This window comes from Ostrea edulis, chromosome 9 (assembly GCF_947568905.1).
Source record: "Ostrea edulis chromosome 9, xbOstEdul1.1, whole genome shotgun sequence".
Taxonomy (NCBI): Eukaryota; Metazoa; Mollusca; class Bivalvia; order Ostreida; family Ostreidae; genus Ostrea; species Ostrea edulis.
Window position 1 is genome coordinate 24,559,481 of NC_079172.1, and position 16,155 is coordinate 24,575,635.

The 16,155-nt window shown below is 35.2% G+C and overlaps 1 pseudogene; it reads left to right on the forward strand.

Annotated features, from left to right (window-relative positions):
- Window positions 1–207: 207 nt before the first annotated feature.
- Window positions 208–16,155, forward strand: part of LOC125658183 (uncharacterized) — a 39,094-nt pseudogene continuing 23,146 nt past the window's right edge.

Below are 16,155 nucleotides of genomic sequence, written 5' to 3' on the forward strand. Positions count from 1 at the left end.
ATTGGTCTCGAACATTTATTTAAATGATGTACGCAAATAAACCCAAACATATGGATATTAATAAATGATTCTGTAGAGTTACAATTATATTTTCACAGTTACAGCGTAGATGTGCTATGCTAAACAAGTGTTGATGGACACAAAAAAACAAATGAAGCAGTATTAAGTGTGATTTTTTTTCTTTACAGGTTGAAATCACCAAACATAATGAGCAAAATAGCGAATTACGATGAAGTTTCAAAATCGTACGACTCCACGAGAGGGGCCACTGAGGCTTATATAGTAAAGAGCATGATGGAGAACTTTACAGGGAAGACTGTCAAGGTAACATCTCATCGGGTTCATGGAAGAATAAATGTTGTTATAAATGCAATATATCTATCTTTTAAACCAGGGGCGGATCCAGGAATTGCGGTTACGGTGTCGCCATTTTATGAGTCTGGGGGCCGCTTTGAGGCCCCCAGTGGGTCCAGGGCGAAGCCCTGGTGGGGGCCCAGGGACGAAGCTACCGGAAGCTCTTGGATTTTACAGATTTTATGGGGCTTGAAATATGTCTCCTATTTAAGTCATTTGTACTATTTTCTATCATTTTTGATATGGCGAAATTAGTAAAATTTTAAAGGTTTTTGCAAAAAATTAAGTTCTCCCAATTAAATAATTCAAGAAATCAAAAGATTTGTCATTTATTTCGTCAGGAGTGGAAGAAATTATTACTTCTTTTATCGTTTAGTACATTTTTCTAGACAAGATAGGCAAATACTACGAATTACCTTAAATTGGAACATTTTAGGGGGGGCGCCGCCGGCTGCGCCCCCTTAAATCCGCCACTGTAAACCTGCTAATGAAGGTGATGTCAAAGTGCACAGAGAACAGCACCATGTATAAAGTAGTGATTGTGAAGCAACGAACCAAACCATAATTCGAACCTCGACTTACCGAATGTCTAATCAGGTGCTCTATCATTTGAACTGTGCAACGCCGTAGTTCAGACCCTCATGTATTTTCAAAAATGATGTTTTTTCTTGTATCCTCATTCTACTTTCAGTCGGAATTCTCCGTTATGTAATCAAATGGATGTACTATATCCATAAAACTTACAGCCCTAAATTCTACACTCGTACCTTCTTAAATTATCCTTGTTCTTACAGACACTCATCAGAGATTTTTTCGCCCCTCGCATAACAACCTGCAAGTCCACAAGGTCAACGAACGCACTATTGGAAAGGAGAAACATTTTGCATTATTTCTTTTAGAATATTTTTAAAACTATTTTTCTTTACTCATAAAAAAATGAGAGAGAGAGAGAGAGAGAGAGAGAGAGAGAGAGAGAGAGAGGAGAGAGAGAGAGATAAGATGGCAAGTGGTAACAAAAGATGTAGGGGTAATAGAAAGGAACATATCTATATTAATTTATTGTCAGCAAGTTTTCGGAAGAATCATTTCTTAACTTTTCGTTGGAGAAGGTCGTCGAGGTACGGTCGAGGTAGAAGACGTTTGTCGATTTAAAATGTGAATATAATCTATATATGATCTCAGATACTCAGGTGACCGTTTAGGCCTGCGGGCCTCTTGTTTACGTTTAGTGGTGAATAAGACCTAAACACCATGTGCTTCCCCAAAACAGTTGTACCTTCGTTCCATGTGAAATTTTAAACAAAAATCAACTGAAGTGTAATATTTTAGTCAAGTTGAATTTGTATCTATGTCCACTGATAATTATAATTTATTCTAATTAAAACTACTGTAGCATTTATTCCGGAATGTGTACAGCAGGTAACTATAGCAACCATAGTGTCATATTTTCACATACCCATAAAACCATGATTGATACCTTCGAGAAATATTAGTGACATTTATATATATATATATATATATATATATATATATATATATATATATATAAATATTGAAAATCAGAATGACACATTCCATAAAAAACAATCATTTACTGCTAGCGCTTTCTCCATGTCTGCATGGTTCATCAGGCAGTTCAAATATGTATACAAAAATTGTTTAGTAACGTCTTTGTTATGACGTCAATTAAACGAGTCCTTTATGACGTCATAATAACGTTAACCGGTAGCGTTTGGTAATTGTCTATTTTGTAAAAATATTATGCTAAATTGTAGTTCAATTATTCAAATAATTATTTTCTATTAAGACTTGGATTGAAAAGTTTAATAAAATAGTCCTCTTTGGCTTTGCGAGTTATTTCATTTTCAGTCCACATTTTAAAGAACGGGAACACTTTAAATTTACCACCCCCGCATTCCGCAAAATGTTCACTACATGGGGTGTTCCGCACACTAGGATCTTTTACATTTTTTGACGTATTTGACCTTATTCAGGGAGAAATTAGATATTAGTTATATATAAAGTAAAACTTTTAACAATAATAGGATGTGAAATTTTCTAAGAATTGTATATGTCATGTACCAAATGCATAATTTATATATAGGGGAATTAATTCTGCGAACAGTAACACCATAGTTACCATATAAAGCGTAACTAATATATACATGATGTTCTTCTACTACAGCCAGCTACAACATCTGTGGAAATAAGAGAAGTTCAGTGGATCTTCGCAATCCCTACCTTATAGTAAAATTCACTTTTTCTATAATTTTTCAAATTAGGAAATGGATATGATCGACATCGGTTGTGGAACAGGAAACTATGCAGAATATTTTCTCCAGTTTGAACCACGAAGCCTAAGTTTGATGGATGCCAGCGAGGGAATGCTCGCCAAGGCAAAAGCAAAGCTGCCCTCTGACCATCCGAAAACTATGTTGTCATTCAAACAAGTAGTTCTGCCCCATATGCCATACGAAGATAATCTTTTCGATGCTGCAATGATAAATTTGGTATGTGTATTGATTTAATAGTCTTTATATTCTAAAATTTATGCGAATATAGATTTTTTAAAGTTATGTATGATAAAGAATTTAAACAAGTATAATTTGTTTCTGTGCCAAAACGTTTGATAATCTACTTGTAAATCTTCTAACGTTGTCTACGCCATTGAGTGTAACCTGTGTGGCTTAATTTATGTGGGAGAAACCAAGGGTTCACTTAATAAAAGAATATCGGGGCACAGATTTCAAATTAATAATGGTGGTAACCAACTTCTTTACAAGCATTTTAATGCACCGGACCACTCCATCTTGTCCATGAGGGTAAGGATTTTAGAAAAAAATTACCATCACACAAACAATCCTACATTAAGCACCCCTTTTCGTAGACAACGAAAAGATCACTGGATCAGGACCCTAGGCACTGTATTTCCATATGGATGCAATGATAATGTATATGATGTGGGAAATTTGACGAGTCCACAAGGAAATAACGTTAATGTGATGGGACTCTTTCCCAATACCCAAAGACGAAAACGCAGTCACGGACATCGTTCATATAAAAGACCAAGTATAAATGATGTCACGTTTGATTCACTTTTGCCTCACGTCAACAGACAATGGGTCCACATCATATTCGTACAAAACTTTAATCTATTCCATTGAGGGTTTTACACACGTTATTTGAAGAAGCTATGGCTAGTCTATACTTGGATTTTTCAACACCTGAACATAGACTGAACTCTATGATTATGGATGTTGCCTACCACAGGCTCTATAAACCAGCACGGACCATGGATGATATTCCTTCCAAATCATGCCGCCATGCAGTTCCTTAAGCTCAAATTTACAAACAATGGAATAGATGCTGTCAACATAAGCAACATTTTTCGCCATAAAAGGGTTCAGTCGTGTATTCCAACTTATTTCAAGTTCAAATCTACACCCTGTATTTCCTAAACCTCTACTATTGCATCCAAACTTTTTAATTATAAACAAATTTTGCAGTGCCTAGATATAGACCATGTTATACGTAATCCACCAACGTGTTCTTCATCTTCTTTCAACTATAGTCCAGCTGGACATGTCATTACTGGTGATGTTGATATAGTTGAAAATGAAGACCTCAAATCACTTATTCTAAAAGGTCCTAAATACAGAGAACCTCGGTCTTTGAATTGGCGACATAACTTCATCTCTATTATGAATTCTGTCGAAGATTATGCCAGACGATGGGCTAAATATGAAAAAGAACTTGATACATTGTCAGAATGGGTTAAAAGCATAAGAGGGATATTAAAATCCCGCATTAGACACATGAAAACAAAAGTACGTACCATCTATCCTTCTGTGTTTAGTGAACCAGAAGTGATAAAAGAATTAGATATGTTACATGAGGAATATGTTTTGGTTCCAGCTGACAAAGATAGTAACAACATTGTCTTTGTTTGTAAGGCTCATTATTACAACTGTATTTTAAACGAACTTGGCATTGATTCCACTTTTGGTAATCATACTTATATTCCAACTGCCCTTTCAAAAGACGAAATTCTTCAAAACCATGCTTCAGTTTTAGACACATTTAATATTCCAGTCAATGGGTCGAATGAATATGAGTTACCGTACCTATACTGGATTCCTAAACTACATAAAAACTCTTACAAACAAAGATACATTGCTGGATCCAGTAAGTGGTCTACCAAGCCCCTATCTTTGCTCCTCACGAAAATGTTAACAGCTGTGAAGGAGAAACTTCAAACTTACTGTGTGACTACATATGCTAGAAGTGGTGTTAATCAAATGTGGATTCTAAAAAATTCTAAAGAACTTTTAGTAAACTTGAAATCACAGAAATTTCCCCAAATCAATAGCATTAAAACCTGTCTTTTCAACACTATACACGACCATTCCTCACGATAAATTAAAGACTAGACTTTTTGACATCATAGACAGTTGCTTCTTCAACAAAAACGGAAATATTCATATCTAGTGATCAGTCATTCAAAAACTTACTTTGTTAAACACCACTCTGATTCCACGCACAAGTACTCTGAAGTTGAAATAAAAAATATGCTAGAGTTCCTCATTGACAATATCTTCGTGGTCTTTGGTGATCAAGTCTTCCAACAGTCTGTTGGAATTCCCATGGGCACGAATTGTACTCCTTTGTTAGCTGACCTGTTTTTATATTCATATGAAGCAGAATTTATTCAAAAACTTCTACGTGAGAAGAAAAAATCCCTCGCTGTGACCTTCAATTCGACTTTTAGATATATCGATGACGTTTTGTCTATTAACAATGATAGCTTTCATTCATATGTCGATTTGATATATCCATGTGAGCTCGAAATAAAGGACACCACAACGTCGTCCACTTCTGCTTCATACTTAGATATTTTATTGAAAGTAGACATTAACGGCAAACTGACAACTCAACTGTATGATAAACGGGATGATTTCAGCTTCTCCATCGTCAACTTCCCACATTTATGTAGCAATATTCCATTATCACCTGCATATGGTGTTTATATATCTCAACTGATTCGATATGCAAGAGTTTGTTCTGGGTATAGTCAGTTTTTAAATCGAGGTAAGCTAATGACAAACAAGTTGATGGTACAGGGATTTCAACAGTCTCGATTGAAGTCAGCATTTCGCAAATTATATGTTCGTTATAACGATCTAGTTCGTCAATACAACCTGGCATTGGGTCAAATGCTGTCTCAGATGTTTCATATCGATTGTTAAGCCGTTCTTGGCACACTGATTTTGACTGCAGATAAGGGGATGATTTCAGCTTCTCCATCGTCAACTTCCCACATTTATGTAGCAATATTCCATTATCACCTGCATATGGTGTTTATATATCTCAACTGATTCGATATGCAAGAGCTTGTTCTGGGTTTTTTGTTAAGCCGTTCTTGGCACACTGATTTGACTGCGGATAACTCCGTTTACCTGATCAGGATATGGGGCTAACGGCGGGTGTGACCGGTCAACAGGGGATGCTTTCTCCTCCTAGGCACCTGATCCCACCTCTGGTGTGTCCAGGGGTCCATGTTTGCCCAACTATCTATTTTGTATTGCTTGTAGGAGTTATGAGATTGATCACTGTTCGTTATCTTCACCTTGCATTTGCAGGTTTTACACCATTTAGAAAAAAATCCTGATGGGGAATCATTTCCAGAAGTCTTCAAAACATTGAAGGAGGCCTATCGTATCCTCAAGCCAGGAGGGGTTTTAACAATTACTACAGCGACACCAAAGCAATTGGGTGCACTTTGGTATACGGATTTCATGCCGGAAAACACACAACGATGGCTTAAAAGATTACCCAGTCACAGACAACACAAAACTCTTTTGGAAGACGCTGGCTTTTCACTCAAATCGGCTTTCACAACATTAATCCCGTCAGATTTGGCAGGGTGTAACAACCCTGAAAGCATATTGAGTGAATCATGGAGAAAAAATGCATCATTTTTTGGAACCTGTACAGAGACGGAAACTGAAGAGATGATACGGAAAGTAACGCGAATGAAGAAAGAAGGAACCCTTCAAGAATTCTATGAAACACATGATAAATTTGACACGTTTGGAGCAATGGAAATTTTAGCAGCTAGGAAGGAAATAAAATGAAGACATGAATACATATACAGAATTTGATTCTTATTGTATTCTAGTCACTGATTTGTTAAATTCATACTAAGGAACGTTCAAGATTTAATTTTTTTATGGATTTCTCGTGATTTAAAGGAAGATTCTCGAAAGCTAAAACCTATAGTTATTATATACTGTGAAATCGTCATTGTTCGTGGGGATTGATGTTCGTGGATTTCGTGGGTCACTCTTACACACGAATTTACGTGTACTTGAACATTTTTTAAAAACAAAGTAGAGTTATCTCTGCTAGTAGCATCTTATCACCTACCCACAAAATTACGTCCCCACGAACGAGGAAAACACTGCTTACCTATAAACATTAGCTCCCACGAATGAAAATGATTCCACAGTAATTCCAAGAAGAAAAAGTGACAGCGTTATACGTTGCGTCTCTCGAGACGTTGTGACTCAAACTATTTACGTAAATAATGTTTGGTCTGTCACGGACATTTGCTATTTCGAACTCGCTTGAAAATACGGATGTATATTTAATTGCTGTTATAAAATTTAGAAATTCATTTCAAAATAAAGGATTATCTTCCTCATGCATAGCTCTTATCCTTGGACGAATTTGGCTCTACTTTTTTGGCACGCTGTTTTTGGCTATATTTAGCTCTAAAACTTCATAGTTATTTCGGATTTCAAACATTTCGGTTGAGCATCACTGAAGAGACATTATACAAGGTGAAGATAACGAACAGTGATCAATCTCATAACTCCTACAAGCAATACAAAATAGATAGTTGGGCAAACACGGACCCCTGGACACACTACAGGTGGGATCAGGTGCATAGGAGGAGAATGCATCCTCTGTTGATCGGTCACACCCGCCGTGAGCCGTATATCCTGATCAGGTAAACTGAGTTATCCGTAGTCAAAATCAGTGTCCCAAGAACGGCTTAACAATCGGTATGAAACAACTGAGACAGCATTTGACGCAATGATAGGTTGTATTGACGAACTAGATCGTTATAACGACCATAGAATTTGCGAAATGCTGACTTCAATTGAGACTGTTGAAACCCCTGTACCATCAACTTGTTTGTCAGTAGCTTACCTCGATTTAAAAACTGACTATACCCAGAACAAGCTCTTGCATATCGAATCAGTTGAGATATATAAACATCATATGCAGGTGATAATGGAATATTGCTACATAAATATGGGAAGTTGACGATGGAGAAGCTGAAATCATCCCGTTTGTCATACAGTTGAGTTGCCAGTTTGCCGTTAATGTCTACTTTCAATAAAATATCTAAGTATGAAGCAGAAGTGGACGACTCTGTGGTGTCTTTATTTCGAGGCCACAGGGATATATCGAATCGACATATGAATGTTATTATTGTTAATAGACAAAACGTCGTCGATATATCTAAATGTCGAATTGAAGGCCACAGCAAGAGATTTTTTCTTCTCACGTAGAAGTGTTTGAATAAATTCTGCTTCATATGATTATAGAAACAGGTCAGCTAAGAAAGGAGTACAATTCGTGTCCATGGAAATTCAAACAGAACGTATGAAACACTTCAGACAGCATTTGACTCGAAGATAAGTTACATTGGCAAACTATATCGTTATAAAGACCGTAGAATTTGAGAAATACTGACTTTAAACGAGACTTCAAAACATTTTTTCAACAACAAGGCTATGATTAATGCCAGCCTACATGTAATTATTAGTACCCTTTTGCGAATTAAAAACTGTTAATACGCAGAACAAGCTATTGAATATCGAAGCACTTGAGAGATATTAACACCATACCCAGGTGATAATGGAATATTGCTACATAGATATGGGAATTTGACGATAGACAACCTGAAATCACCCCTTTCCTCATCAAGTTGAATTGTTACTTTGCAGTTACTATCCATTTTCAATAAAATAAAGTACTAAGCAGATGTGGAGGACTCTGTGGTGTTTTTTTATTTCGGGTTCATGGGGACACATGTATATCGAATCGACATATGAATGAAAAAGATTATTGTTAATAGATAAAACATCGTCGATATACATGTATCTAAATGTCAAGTTAAAGATCACAGCAAGCTATTTTTCTTTTCATGAAGAAGTTTTTGGATACACTCTGCTTCAGTAGAATATAAAAACAGGTACGCTAATACAGGATCACAATTCGTGGTCATGGGAATCCCAACAGACTATTGGAAGGCCTGATTAACAAAAACTACGAAAAGATTTTTAATTAGTACATGTAACTCCAGCATAATTTTAGTTCAACTTCAGAGTACCTGTGCGTGGAATCAGAGTGGTGTTTAACAAAGAATGTTTTAGAAGACTGATCACTAGACATGAATATTTCCTTTTCCCATTATTGTTGAAGAAGCAGCTGTCTATAATGTCAAAAAGTATGGTCTTTAATTTGTTGGATAAAGTGTTGAAAAGTTAAATTGATGTTGTTGATTTGTAAAAAATTTGCAATTTCAAATTTACTAATAGTTTCTCTCAAAAATTTTTTAGAAACCAAATTTAATTCACAACACGTCTGGAATATGGCACAGTAAGGTTGAGGTATCTCCTTCACATCTGTTAATGTTTTCATGAGGAGGATAGGGTTTGGTAGAGCAGTTAGTCGATTCAGCGATGTATCTTTCTTTGTAAGGGTAAGATGAAGATAACGAACAGCGATCAAAGGGTATACAAACTATCATTAGGTCAAATGTTGTCTGACGTGTTTCATACTGATTGTTAGACCGTTCTTAGCACACTTATCTGATCAAGATATAGGGCTCACGGTGGGTGTGACCGGTCGACAGGGGATGCTTACTCCTCCTAGGCACCTGATTCCACCTCTGTTATATCTAGGGGTCCATGTTTCCCCAACTCCCTATTTTGTATTTCTTGCAGGAGTTGTGGGATTGATCCCTGTTCGTTATCTTCACCTTTCGTGGCACATTCTGCTGTTTGATATGTCTAATGCGGGAATTTCATATCCCTCATATACTTTTGATGCATTCTGACAATGTATCAAGTTTTTCTTTTTCATATATAGCCCATTGTCTGGCATAGTCTTTGACAGAATTCATAATAGAGATGAAGTTCTGTCGTCAATTGAAAGACCGAGGTTTTCTGTATTTAGAACCTATTAGAAGTGATTTGCGGTTCTCATTTTCAATTATATAAACATCACCAGTAATGACATATCCAGCTGGACTATAGATGAAAGAAGATGAAGAACAAGAACACATAGGTAGATCCAATATAATTCTTTTCTTTTTAACTTACTGATTGACTACTTACTTAATGAAACAAAAGTATGGCTACGGAACGGACTTATATATTCCACATTATATAGACTATCTCTGCTGTCTAATCTTATTATGGATTGTCAAAATAAAATACTGTTTAATTAAATCGCTCTTTGTGCAAATATTGCGCACTATGTCAAGGTAATTAGACAATGTAACTTGGTTAAAGTAATCCTGATGAATGCTATATCATGACTGCTGAACTAGAATTTGGTGTAAGATATACAATCCTGTGAAAGATTGTTTTAAACCATATCTAACAAGTTATGATGTAAAATGTTATTGCTCTTCTTGCAAAATTATCTACTTATTTTTTAAATCACTTTTTACGTTGTGGAAATATTAAAGTACATGCTATTAAAATTATCATATTTCTCAAATATAAGTACCCAGTGTCGGATTTAAGAGGGACGCAGCCAGCGGGCTTTCCCCATAAATTTCAAACTTAAGGTAAATAGTGGTCTCTTGTTTAGAAAAATGTAAACGATAAAAGAAACGATAATAAATAAATGACAAAATCTTTTGATTTATTGAATTAATTTTATTCGGAGAACTTACATTTTTTTTCTTTCGAAAACCCCCTAAAATTTGCGTCATTTGAATAATTTTACCTTTTTAAAAGTGATAGAAAATAGTAAAATGACTGCATAGGAGACATATTTCAAGCCCTATCAATCCCTACCTTTAATGTTTTGATCATATTTATTTTCAGACAAAGGATGTGTGTTGTACACACTATATGGAAACCGAGCCCCTGTGAAAAACAAACGCAGCTCTGTTCAAATTGAAAAAACAACAAATTAACACTCATGCCAATCTATCTTGGTCATCTTTATCAAATTCTGAAAATAAAAATATTAAGAATAGCAAATGCCATGACGCAGATGAGGATCTGTTCACTCAATAATAGGAAATGGGATGATTTTACTGCAGTAGGAGAGAAAGAGGGGAGCGCCATACTTTTCACCTGGAAATATGCAATATTAAATCAGAGTACTGAGAAACCATAGGCTTGTTTGGTGATAATGTTGTATAGACGTTATTATTGAAATACTAACATATCAAAACAAAACTTTCAATAATTTGCTGCAACTGACAAGAAATCAACAGAATAAAATTTTGTAACACTGTTCTTAACAATTATTAATGCATTGGGATGCTTACCCCTCCTAGGCACCTGATCCCACCTCTGGTGTATCCAGGGGTCCGTGTTTGCCCAACTATCAATCCTTTTATACTAGTATTTTAGATGGAGATTTCCTAATGAAATGAGTTGTTTTCATGAAATAAAAGAATAAAACGATTTTATATCTGGTAAATGAACAATCCATGTCGTTGTTCAATCCAATTTGATCCTTTATTGTGAGAATGAATTATAATGGGACATTTAAGTTAATGAAAGGACCGCGATTTGCAATGATATACATATGCTGAAAACATTTTGTTGGAATGAATTACATTCTCGTTTTTATATGTAAAAAATACATCTATTTATGAAATGACATTCAAGAGGAATAATGCTTAGCTTTTCCTCAATGTTCTCACACAATATCATTCAGTGTAAATAGCTGTTTAAAGAAACATAAAACACCAATGAGTGAAATAATAGTACCAGCCAGGAAACCAATTAAAACAATATTTTACGTGCATATCTCAATACTCTCATGACTGTTCTCAATTGATTCTCTAAAGTTTCGTTTTAACGTTTGCATTTTACACATTTTATGGTCATTATAACGATTTTTCAGTTTCGATGTTTCTAGTCCATACACATATATTCCACACGATTTAGGCATAGAAGCAGTAAAGCACTGAATTATGAAATATCAGGGGTTTCAACAGTCTCGATTGAAGTCAGCATTTCGCAAATTCTATGGTAGTTATAAGGATCTAGTTCGTCAATACAACCTATCATTGGGTCAAATGCTGTCTGATGTGTCTGACGTGTTTCATACTATTTGTTAAGCCGTTCTTGGCACACTGATTTTGACTGAGGATAACTCCGTTTACCTGATCAAGATATAGGGCTCACGGCAGGTGAGACCGGTCAACAGGGGATGGTTACTCCTCCCAGACACCTGATCCCACCTATGGTGTGTCCGGGGGTCCGTGTTTGCCCAACTATCTATTTTGTATTGCTTGTAGGAGTTATGAGATTGATCACTGTTCGTTGCATCCTACAGAAATTAAAGAAAGATTTTCAAAGGAATTTGAAGGTTTGACGACCAATTGTACCCCTAGACAAATGGAACTGCCACGGGTACCAAAGCAGCTTTCATATGACACCCCCTTTATGGAATATTTAGAGGGAAATATTTAATACAGACTTTGGAAAATACATATTTGAAAACTGGAAACATTACTTAGATGATTGCGTCATTTTTTGGACGAAAACCAATAGAAATTTACAAAGATTTCATTCAATTTTAAATCATTTGCATGAATCAATCCAACTCGCAATGGAAGCGAGTACTAACAATTTACCATTTCTGGAGTTATTGATCACTAAAGAGGGCAATTATATTACACCGATTTATACAACAAAGAAACGGACACTCATATATATATATATATATATATATATATATATATATATATATATATATAGCACGGATTTAGCAATGAACTGCCCTAAGTGAAGAAGTATTTAATATAAAGCACAGAAAATTTCACTTCATTTGGATACTCCCTTCCGCCCCTACCCGGTGTTGTTGAACTCACGACCTGTGGAACCAAATCTCCTAGCAACATGTAATCAGCGCACTAGACTGCTCGACCATCTAGGCAAGTCTTAAAAACTTGTTTTCGATGACGAAGTTCATTTAATTGTGTTTCATCGTTGCATTCCTCTTCTTACCCTTGTAAAGCACATTAGAGTAATTTGTTTAGATAAGGCGCTCTATAAATTCTATTATTATTATCATTATTGTTATCATAAGGGTGACAATATTGAATTCATTGATAAAGCATTGCTCTGTGGAATCTAAAACGAACACTCACCCCAATTTACGTTGTACTGAAAACACTCGACAGGTGTAGGCACATTCATTTGGATTGGTTAAATTGATTACCAATATACCTAAACACTAACATTCATTTGGATTGGTTAAATTAATAACCAATATATCAAGACACTAACATTCATGAATAACTTTTTCCGGATATTTGTCCGTTATATGGTCCGAGGTAAAGTTATCATGTTTAGTTGAACTAATTGTACAAATGGTAACAGTACTGCACCTTGCTCTCAGTTTATTCGGATGAATCTCACTCGTATTAGTACTGTACCTTGCTCTCAGTTTATTCGGACGTATCTCACTCGTATTAGTAGTGTACCTTGCTCTCAGTTTATTCGGATGAATCTCACTCGTATTAGTACTGTACCTTGCTCTCAGTTTATTCGGATGAATCTCACTCGTATTAGTACTGTACCTTGCTCTCAGTTTATTCCGATGAATCTCACTCGTATTAGTACTGTACCTTGCTCTCAGTTTATTCGGACGTATCTCACTCGTATTATTAGTGTACCTTGCTCTCAATTTATTCGGATGAATCTCATTCGTATTAGTACTGTACCTTGCTCTCAGTTTATTCGGATGAATCTCACTCGTATTAGTACTGTACCTTGCTCTCAGTTTATTCGGACGTATCTCACTCGTATTAGTACTGTACCTTGCTCTCAGTTTATTCGGATGAATCTCACTCGTATTAGTACTGTACCTTGCTCTCAGTTTATTCGGACGTATCTCACTCGTATTATTAGTGTACCTTGCTCTCAGTTTATTCGGATGAATCTCATTCGTATTAGTACTGTACCTTGCTCTCAGTTTATTCGGATGAATATCACTCGTATTAGTACTGTACCTTGCTCTCAGTTTATTCGGACGTATCTCACTCGTATTAGTAGTGTACCTTGCTCTCAGTTTATTCGGATGAATCTCACTCGTATTAGTACTGTACCTTGCTCTCAGTTTATTCGGATGAATCTCACTCGTGTCATAAAGAGCTACACGTAAGACGTAAACATAAGTTTATCAAAGACAAAATCTTAAATTACAAAAAAAAAAAAAAAAAAAAAAAAAAAAAAATACCAAACGCAAATTGAAAGACGAGCAATCAAACCTTGCATACTTTGCTCACATGTGCGCATTGGTAGACAGAATAGTGTGTGTAGCAATAATAGAAAATGTTACATATTCTTGTTTTTATTGTAATTTAATAATAATATGTAATTGAAACTCGTCTGTCTTATCATTCAAATGGAAAGCAAATCACAGGCAGCAATGCTTTTGTTTTTCATACGAACTCATTATCAAAAATACATGTAGATAGAACTATGAGTTACTATACAAATTGTCACAAAAATGAATTAAGTCTACCTAAAGGAAAAGACTATTTTCCCCAGTTTTATTACTCAACAATAAATGTTTTCCCCAACATAGCCCTATATAGTTAAATTATTGCAAACAGCTCTTCACGAAAAAGAAGGTGTGTGGATTTCATATGAGTATGTTATTCACGTGACATTTGTAGATAATGATTAATTAGCAGCAGTAAACATGTCGGTATATATTGCGTGTGAAAACTTAAGCAACACTGTATCCAGCTGATATTCTATAGGTAAGTGTGAATTATTTAACCATGGTCTATACAATTATTGTCAGACGTGCTTTCAAATCTCAAAGGTAGATTCTTTTGAAAAATGGGGATACTTGATGCAACTATATCTATTAAGAAACGTTTGCAAATTTTAGGGCTTGATTGATAAGTTAAATTACATCTTATCACATTATTTATAATTCCAACGTCGTGATTCTAGCGTACAATATGTTTTGACAACTGCAAAATTAGAATGCACAAGTGTAAATACACAAGTTAGAACGCTGTATACTGATATTACCCTTGTCTTTCAGAAGTACACACACTGTTGTATTTTGCAAGATTATGTTACAGTGAATTTGGATAATGAAAATTCATTTTAAGCCTGAAGGGAATTTCATTTTTTTTCCCCTGAAAATATTCGAATCTCTCGAAAAATATATATGAATAGTGTGTAAAATCACACAGTTTCAATGTTTCTATTACTCATTATAAAGGCAGTATTGTAAAAATTGTTTTAGCGAGCTTTACCAGCTATTGCGGAATGAAGTCCCGGTCTGAGATAAACAAGGATCCCAAACAGGAGGGAGAACAACACCCGGATGTTCCAATGAATTCTCAACAAAGCCGTGAAAAGCGGTAAAATGCTATTTATTGAAATATTGTGTTCGAAAGATAAGAATTATGCACATGCACTTAAGAATTAGATAGAATCGGGCCACAGTGTAACTCTTCTGTCACCTTTAGAACAGTAAGTGTTATATGCGTATTGTATGCGCATAAACCATCCAAGATTTACTTGTATTCAGTACTATTTGTACTCCTTTTTATCAGGCGTGTCTATATAAATATACAAGAAAGTTTACTTGCAACATTCATTATTTTTTTATTTATTTTTTTTTAACATCTTTTATGCATGTACAATCACTACCAGGTCACGTACCATTCACCATTCACGGCACATCATTAGTTTTGGTGGGGGTCTGGTTTTATGAAATATGAGTACCGATTCTTAAATGGTGGAATGATTATGCTGTATGATATATACTTTTGTGGTATTACTTTTTTAATCTACTGACTCCAATAACGTGAAACGCTCAATCAATATCAAATGTTGAAGCAATTATTAGTGAATGCAATGATTACAGATTTTTATGAAAAACTTAGATCCATTGGTCATTAATTTCAAATGACTTATTTTGTGGAGAATTGGTTACAAACACCACCACACCATTTTGCAATCTATTTTTAGTAACAATACACGATCGGTAACCCCCACATCTGATTTTCTTCATTTAATTTCAATATGCTTCAAAATGATTTATGATACAAATGGAAAATATCTTATATAAAATGTGAACCGTTAGGATGCTACATGAATTTGATTCAAAGCCTAATATTTCACAGGAAAGAGAAGTTTTAACATACTTATAACCACTTTGATTATTAATTCAAATCTAAAATACTTGTTGCAGGGGTTGGGGTGTCATAGTCAGCGATTGTTACCCTTAAAACTACTGCCTAGAAATACTTATCTAATACCTACGTTACAATAGATATCGATAATACCAAGGGAAATAAATATTGCCCTTAATGGTGAATAATTTGAGGCTAAAGTAGTTTTCCAGGGCAGCTGATAGATAGATATGCCATTTATATAACTTAAATCAACTCTACTATATGATGCGATACAGAATTTGTGTATTTGTTTAATATAGAGCAGCTGCGGCATTTATAACGTAATATTGATAAGGTAGCACTACTACTGTCAGCCAGAACTA